This window comes from Urocitellus parryii, chromosome Y, assembly GCF_045843805.1.
Source record: "Urocitellus parryii isolate mUroPar1 chromosome Y, mUroPar1.hap1, whole genome shotgun sequence".
In the NCBI taxonomy this organism is placed as follows: Eukaryota; Metazoa; Chordata; class Mammalia; order Rodentia; family Sciuridae; genus Urocitellus; species Urocitellus parryii.
In genome coordinates, this window is record NC_135548.1 from 26,819,133 (window position 1) to 26,827,991 (window position 8,859).

General features: G+C 35.5%; 1 pseudogene; it reads right to left on the bottom strand.

Moving 5' to 3' along the window:
- Positions 1-4,486: 4,486 nt before the first annotated feature.
- LOC144251104 (mitogen-activated protein kinase kinase kinase 8 pseudogene) lies at positions 4,487-5,959 on the bottom strand (annotated as a pseudogene).
- Between the last annotated feature and the right edge of the window lie 2,900 nt (positions 5,960-8,859).

Sequence of the window (8,859 nt, forward strand, 5' to 3'; positions counted from 1 at the left end):
CTGAGAAGAATACTACCTACATAAGCTGAGCCTGATCATGAGGAAATACTGGATACAAAGTGAGAAACACTCTATCTAGAAAAGGATAATATTCTTCAAAAATATCTGTTTCATAAATTATAAGTTTAAGGAAATACTCAAGAGAACGTTAAAAGTAAAAAGAAGTGGCAACTAAATATAATATATGATCCTAATTTGGATTCAGTAATGAAGGAAAATAAAGGACATTTTTGGGTCAAATGACAAAACTGGAATTTGGATGTCAGATTAAAGCATTGTGTCAATGAAATATTTACTGAGCTGATAAATAGATTGTGTTTTGTATGAGAACATCCCATTGTAAATATTCCCTGAAAGAAGTATGGTTAACTATTACAGGTAAAGGGCCTATGTTTCTTACTCTTAAAGCTTAAGAAATTATTAGAGGAAATGATGAAGCACATTGGGCCTAAATATTGGTAATAAATGAACTTAGTAAAAAATACAAACTAGTATTTATACCACTCTTGAATGCTTCTATTGTTTGGAATTTTTCAGTTCCAATTTTACTTTTCTTTTTAAGCTGGTACACAGAAACAAGAATTATACAAGATAGTGGTGTACCATGCAGTGTTTCAAAACATGTATAATAATGCATAATGTTTAAATCAGGTTAAACATATTTATCTCCCAAAATATTTGTCATGTTTTAACAGTTCAGAAAAAAATTTAAAAAATAAAATAGTTTGCCACAGGTAAATAAAATTTCAGTGTAACAACAGATATTTTCTAAGCAAATTTCACATTCTCTGCTATCCACATATTATGTTTCACTGTCTATATGGACATGATAAATATGCTTTCTGCTTAGTAATAGGCTTTTGAGAAGTTTTGTTTAAGTATTAGATAGTAAATAAATGGTTAGTGATTCTCTTAATAGAGTTCTCCAGAGAAAGCACATTCAGATTCATGGAACTTACTGATCTGAAGGTGTGGACATAAGTTAGATTCTGGACTATTGGTCCATCATGTTTTAATGGTAAATTTATAATTGTAAAGTTTATGAAGTCTATTTAAGTCTATTACCTGTTAACAGGACTGTATATGCTAATGCATATTCATTACTATAGGGAAATTACCCCTGTCTTAAATTGCATTTGAAAGAAATATCAAATTACCTTATAAAAGTTATGTAAAACAAAAGCAAAAGACAGGGCAGAGATTTCTTTGAAATTTTGTTTTGTTTCTATAAATAAAAATTGTGTTACTGGTAGATCTGCATTGTTAAAGTATTTGTGCACGTGTGTGCATGTTCTAATTAAACATTCATTAGTAAGAAGTTAGAGACCATCAGAGTGCTTAATGTACCAGCAAGTGAGAATGGAGTACTTTGCATTTAGGTTACCTTGTCCTGATTGGAAGGTGAGACCTCCCAACAACTTCAGCAAGGTGAAACGCAATGAAATCTCTCATTAATTTCTCAGTTCTCTATTTCTTATAGGGTAAAAGAAGACTAGGATAAAGGGATGGAAGGAAATAATCATTTGGGGGCATATCTGAACCTGGGTGATGAATGTATAATTCATTATGCTTAATTAAAACAGCATATAAAATAAAAGTGCTTCTTTGGGCAAATAAGATTCTACAAAGGAAAATAGGGATTTTTTCAAATCAAGTCTCTGTATCCTCTCACACAACTGTAAAAGATAGTCAAAATCCAGTGAATAAACTTGAATTTTCGGAATAAATGCATTTTTTATTCCTGACCCCCTCCCCCCAAAAAAGAGTCAGTCAGAAAGACATTTCTTTTGAGTTTGTAGCGAATAAGAAAATAAAATTTAAAAAACGTCTAGCTCTTTCTACTTTCTAAATTTTCTATAGCATATTTAATTTGGTAATTTTAATAAAGGTTATATTTGTTTAGGGAGATAATTGTGAATGAATGAATTTCTAAATCTCTAGAGTCTCATTTAACATATTTACACAATGCTGAAGTGAAATTCAGGTCTAGGCCTAAACGTGACAAATGACAAGCAGATTTCAATGAGAGATCATTCTAATTTTTTCAATAAATAGGAATTTTAATGAAAGAAATGACACTTTTGTGGAGAATAGCTTTTCTGAATACCTTATCTAATGGAATCATCAACTATTGTTTAGACAGTATGTGGGTGAGAACAGTTACAGGTTGTACAGGAACTATTAAATAAAGTAGTCCTCTGTGTACTCAGTTTTAAAGAAAACACATCAGGAATCAGTTCAGAAATATGAAAGTTATATTAAAGAACACATCAGAAAACAGACAAGAAATATCTAAAGGAAGAAAACAGTGGTGTGTTTGCCAAGAAATCCAGCCTAAGAGGAAGCAGAATTAATCAGACAAGTTTTACCAACCAGGTATGAGGATAACTTTAAACACTGATGTGAACATTGGGTCCACATTTATATAAGTTTATGACTTACCTAAATGTTCGAACTCTATAATACTATTTATTCCAATTTCAATCTTAGCAAGTAACTTAATTTTATTTTCTGTAATAGGCATCCTCTAAAATAGCAATAGCCCCTGCCTCCTATATTCTTATACAATCTCTTCCTCTACAGTGTGGGATAAATCTCATGACAGTGACCTGCTTTGAAAAAAGAGTACAGCAAAGTGATGGGACATTACTTCCAAGATTAGGTTCTAAAAAAACTATAATTTCCACATTGCTGGTCTATACTCCATCTAGATCGTCTCATTTTCTCAGTCTGATAAAGAAGACTGCCATGTATCCTGTGGATAATCTGATGTGACAAGGAATTGATGTTGCTTCCTGTCAATGGCCAGCAAAGATCTGAGTCCTGATTCAGTCTGACTCTTCTGAGGATGTAAGCATGCCAAGAGCCTCACTAGGGAATTTAGAAATGGAGCCTGTCTCAGGGGACTCTAGAGTTGACTGCAGCCCCTGCCATCCTATTGCAGCTAGGGGAAGGCCACAGAGCAAAGGATCCTATAACCTATTCCCAGATTGCTCACATACAGAATCTGAGGTAGAGAATACTTACTGTTAAGCTATGAAGTTTTGAGGTAACTTGTTTTGCCATGGATAGTCCTTGTTTTATAAGAAAGATGTGCTGGTAAATATACCAGGTAAATATTTCAGTTCTAATGAGTTACGGTGTGAAACATACCAGTTTGCTTTCATCTGGAACACAGGAAAGACTGTGATCTACAACTACAGGCAACTTAACTTGCCAAGCCAAATGCCACCTTTTGTATTCTCCTGGAGGCCTGCCTGCCTTTCAGACAAAGAACATAACCAATACCATGTTTCCCAGAAGAATATTTCTTATGTTAGGCAAAACCAAACCAAACAAAACTCTTTTTTGCTTATAGTAGGATACATTGTTCTAAGTCACAAAATGTTTTTAAACTTTTAAAACATTTGCTTTGTCTGATACAAACATACACCCAAACATATTTTCCTTTAGTAAGTGGAATTAAATTTACTTGTCTTATCCTAAGGTTCTTTGATTTTGCTGAAGATAGATAGGTGTCCCTTAATAGACTGATAATATTATTTTCTTTTTTTTTATTAAGACAAAATATTAAATTTATTCAGATGATTTGACCAGTCACATTGGACAAAAATGTTGGGTTTCCTTTGCATAATGTAAAAACATATTTTAAGTAGGAATACTTACATACTTTACAATGCTACAAATATGTACATATATGAAAAATTCATGAAGGCATTTGATATAAAACATACACAGTATGCCATTTTCATATACAAATGCTTTAAAGAAAATACTCAGAAGAATTACAAAAGTAGTAGTATCACCAAGAATTTACAAATGTTTCCATTTTCTTAAACGTCACATTTCTCATCCTTTGGGATGTACAGAGATTATGTGGTTTACACAGTTTTATCCACATTCAAAACATCATGTTTCAAAAGCTTTAAGCATAGCATGTACAGTGCAAAGTGTTTCCATAGGAACATAAAAGAGACTCACTAGTGGCCTGCTGTCTGATGGCTCCTAAGTAAACAGCCATTTTTAAGGCACTAGTTAAGCTTATTGCTTCAATAGTCAAGTTATTCTATTCACCCAAAATATAATGTATTCAAATGATACTTGAATCTACCAACAAAGGCTCCAAGAATTATCCTACTATATACACCAATATATACAACACAATTATTCTGAGTTAAAGGAAGATCCCACATTTAAATAAGAAACAAGAATAGTAATTTTAGGCTAGTCTCCTCGTGATTGGTATTTTTAAAATTTCACACTGAATGAAATCAGTCACCAGAAATGATCCTTCTATCAACTTTTCCCTTTCTTCCTTTAATTCCTGCCACATGAGAAATGAGAACCTTGAGACCTAGCATATACCAGAGTAGCTTCACAAATCAAATCCACAGGGGCCACTTGGAGTCCCATTCATATGTATGCCACTGGAATCCCTACTGCCAGCTTTTAATAAAGGGTATAATTCACTATCTAGAGCCACTCTGTAGAGTCTGCAGATCCAAAGTCCAGGAGATAAAGGCTGTCTTTAGTTGAGAGCAAATAGTGCCATCCATCAGCCATATTCCAGTGTTGGTGGGCCCCGAACAAGATTGAAGTAGCCAGCCAGGGCACCAAGGTCTATGTAGAGAGAACGCTGTCTCTTGAGCATCTCAGATTCCTCAGTGCTTCCTGTGCATGAAGAATCAGCAATATTCTCGGGAAGCTCCAGCTCCTTCCTGCTCAACAGTCTCTTTCGTTCAAAGAGAGCAGAGTCCAGGCTCTGACAGTGTGGCTGATCCTCTCTGGGGGGATTCAGGGCTTCATGTTTTAGCAGGTCTGCTGCTCTTGGACGGTGATTGGGGTTCCTCTCCAGGGCGGCTTCTATCAGCTCTCTCATGCCTGGACTGCAGTCATCAGCTATATCTTCCAAAGGAGGTGCTTGCTTGTGGATTATGTACAGGTAAGAGGGATAGGCTGAGCGGGGGTAGCGCTTCACCCAGGGCGGGGTGCCTGTCTGCATGTGGATGAGCGTGGCTCCCAGGCTGTAGATGTCTGCCTTCGTGGAATGGCCTCTGCATAGGATCACTTCTGGACTCATGTAAATCTCTGTTCCTCGAAGATCCTTAGGGAAATAGATATCTTCAGTCATCTGAACGCTTAGGCCAAAATCCACCAACACAGCTTTTGTGGACATGAAAACAATGTTGCTAGGTTTAATATCATGGTGAATCACTTTCTTTGAGTGTAGAAAATCAAGTCCCTTGAGAACATGCTTTGTCACCCAAATAATTTCAAATTCTCTCATGGGTCCACAGCTCTCCAATTTTTCCAGAACAGACCCACCCTCGCCTGCTTCCATAAAGAGATGGACAGTTTCGCCCCAAAGGACAGCACCATATAATTCAGCGATGTTCTCATGCCGGAAGCAGGCCTGGATTTCCACATCAGATGGTTTAAATTGATCTACGGGGATCAGTTTACATGCCATTCTTTTCTTGGTCTTCATATCTTGTGCTAAGTACACTTTTCCAAAAGCCCCCCAAGGAATGAAATCCGAGCCTATGTTCCTATAAGTCAACTTCCAAGGGATGAGGAGAACATCAGAGTCTATTTGGTAGCGCCCATTCTGGGGAGTGATTACCATATTTAATAAAATTCCAGATTCTTGTGGTCGATGTCCATAAAAATGCTTTGAGGTATTTGATATATGGTTTGCAAAAGCAAGCAAATCCTCCACGGTTCCAAATCTGACGGATGACAACAAAGGCACCTCTTGGCCACTAAGCAGCAGAGAGTCCGAACGCTCTTCGTTTTGATTACTATCTTGACACATGGTCCTTAGACTGGGTTTGTAAACCGCTGGCTCTTCACTTGTATAAAGATTTTCCATGATGTCTATTACATCCGATACATTTAAATGTTTAATTAGTAAATCAATTTCTTCTTTATTGTCACCTCCAGTGCTCATGTACTCCATTACTGTGGTGCCATCTGGAGAGTCTGCGTTCTTCGCGCACTCCCGCCAGCCCAGCGCTCCAGCCGGGTTCCCCCGAAGGCTCGGTGCGCAACTGGTGGCGGCCTTCCGGAGCCAGGCACACCGGGGCACCGAGGTCTTGCGGCAGGATAGGGAGCCAGGGCGATCGGCCCCCGGAGCATGGCGCGTCCTCAAGACTTGTGCCGGCGAGTGCATTCCCGGCGGCCCGTGCTCTCAGGCCGTCCTCGTGGGCCCCTGACTCACAGCGTCTGAGCCAGCCCAGGGGCGGCGCAGCGGACGCCAGCCGCCGCCTCCCTGCCTTTTCCATTTCCCCTTTCTCTCCGTAAACAGAAAGAGACTGCCCGTTTGCCGTGGAAGCCTGAGCCCCCGCGCTGGGAAATTCCGTCCGCTCACCGCCCCCCCCCACACCCCGATAATATTATTTTCTGACATGTTCTCATCTTCTCAGAAATGAAAACAATAGTTGTTAGTAGTCTGACCTCAGATTAAATTTGTCTTAGACTAACAAAGATCATAACAGGTCACAATGCACTGTGATAGAAGTAATGGCTCAGGCAATCATAAAGCTCCCTACTGCTGGAATTGGTACAATTTAATAAACCACCAGAAAGGAAAAGAGAAAATGTATATTTATGTTTATTTATGTTTATTAAAATAATCTAAAAAGATACTACTGCACAGAGCAAGGACAATGTACTCAATGTTACTCTGAACTTTTGATTCAGTGGGCTTACTGGCTGAGATCAATTTTGGATAAATATGGTGTCTTTCGATCTTAAAAACTGTTGTTTATCATACTTCATGTTTTCTAAGGAAACTCTTAATTCTTTGAAAATCAATCTTGAAAATATCAACAAACTGGCCACAAACAATAACAATTGTTAAGACACTAAATGCTTTCTAAAATGGAAAGCAATGATTAAAAAAAAGATAAAATGTGCTGTCGTCAAAATATGCAGTACTAATGGACAGTTTTGCATTTTACAAATTGTGTTTGTCTCTAAAAACAAAGAATTTCAGGAAACATAGAAGCACTTTAGATTTTTAACTTACACAAATTCCAGTTTTATTTTAGCATATATTAAATTCCATGAGGTTGCCAAATTTCTTTAATATAGTCTTTAAAAATAAACAGAAAACTTTACAACTGAACATTTAAAGTATGTTATAATAAATGTGCATATATTTAGAAAGAAGATAAATGCTGATATATGTATATTACATGCCCACTGTGAAATTCTGCCCTGGGTCATGGTAACACAGGCCACTATTTCCATTAAAATTAATAGCTTATGGCTGTGGTTACTGTCAATATTGCCTTATTTTCCCATCACTGGCAATTGTGAAATGAATAAAATTAACTTATGTCACCATGTAGATCATCATATCATGAATTAAGGTTAGATTTCAAGAAGCACTGTGAATTTAAGGAACTCATCTAGGCTGTGTCAAAACCACTTGAGTTCTACAGACAGATTTTAAAACACGAATATATACAATGTTTTATATAGAATATTGGTTTTTTAAATGTGGAGGCATATATATGATATATATATATATATGATATATGATACATATATGATATATGATTCATTAAAATTCTTTGTTTCACATAGTAAAATCAAATGCATAAATATTACATACTTATATATAAATAAAGCTTCACTTGCAGTTTCTATCGCTCTTGTAATTACCTTAATATCTATAGCTGCCTGAATAGAAATTTAATATATATTTTATTAGAAATGTTTGTTTTTTAATATACTACTGTATTTTGAATTATTTAGAAAAAATATCATGTCTTGCATTTTTTTTTTGGCCCTATAACTTAATTATGCAAGCATTTAAAAAATAAATTAACTATAACACATAGACTTGCCAGGAATTAGTTATAATAGTTTGCCAAAATCCATTCCATGAGATATTACTTACTTTTTTGCTGCACTTTTGTAGTGTCTAAATTGCTAAATATGGACTTCAAAAATTCAAGAGGACAGATACATGAAAAATTTGATGCTCATTTTTTAAGAGTCATTTTAAAAATTTTGTTCTCTCAAACTGTTCATGAGATGATTCTTAGAGTGAAGTTCACTGAAAACTGCCTAGAAGTCATTTGAAAGAGCACGTTCACTTATGTCTTTTTTTCCTACTTCACCCTGCAGTGAAGATTTTATAGTGATACAGTATTTACAGGGATTTCAAGAAGACCAGATTAAAAATATGTAGGTGAAATGAGAATAGCAATTCTAAAGTTTTATAATAACAAAATTATGATTTTGGAACTTCTGGAACTTATTTTGAGGTATTTTTATACTTTGTGTTTATAACCTCACCCATATGAAAATAGTGGGATCCAGAAAAAAAAGGCAAACACAATAGGGAAGAAATTAAAATTAAAAAATTAGAAATAAAACTAAATTCTAAAATTCATAGGGATTAATTACAAAAAAACAATACTGAATAGCTAAGGCAATCATGAGAAAGAAAAACAAAATTGGAACATTACATTACCTAACAACATTATTCTACCTTATTTCCAACTAGACTACATAGACACAGTAATGAAAACAGCATAGTACTGGCAAGAAGAAAAAAAAAGACACTTCAACAAATGGAACAAAATAGACATACCAAAAATGAATTCATACTTTAGAAACAACTGTTTTAAAACATAGTTCCCAAGAATGTGCAATGAGAAAGGGCAGTCTTCAGTAAATCATGTTGGGGAAAAACTGTGTTTCCACATGCAAAAGAATAAAATTGGACCCTTATTTCACATGATATTTAAAAATCAACTCAAAATGGATTAAAGACTTAAACAGAAGAGCAGTAAATATAAACTAATAAAAAAGGGAAAAACAGGATATTGGTATGCATAATGA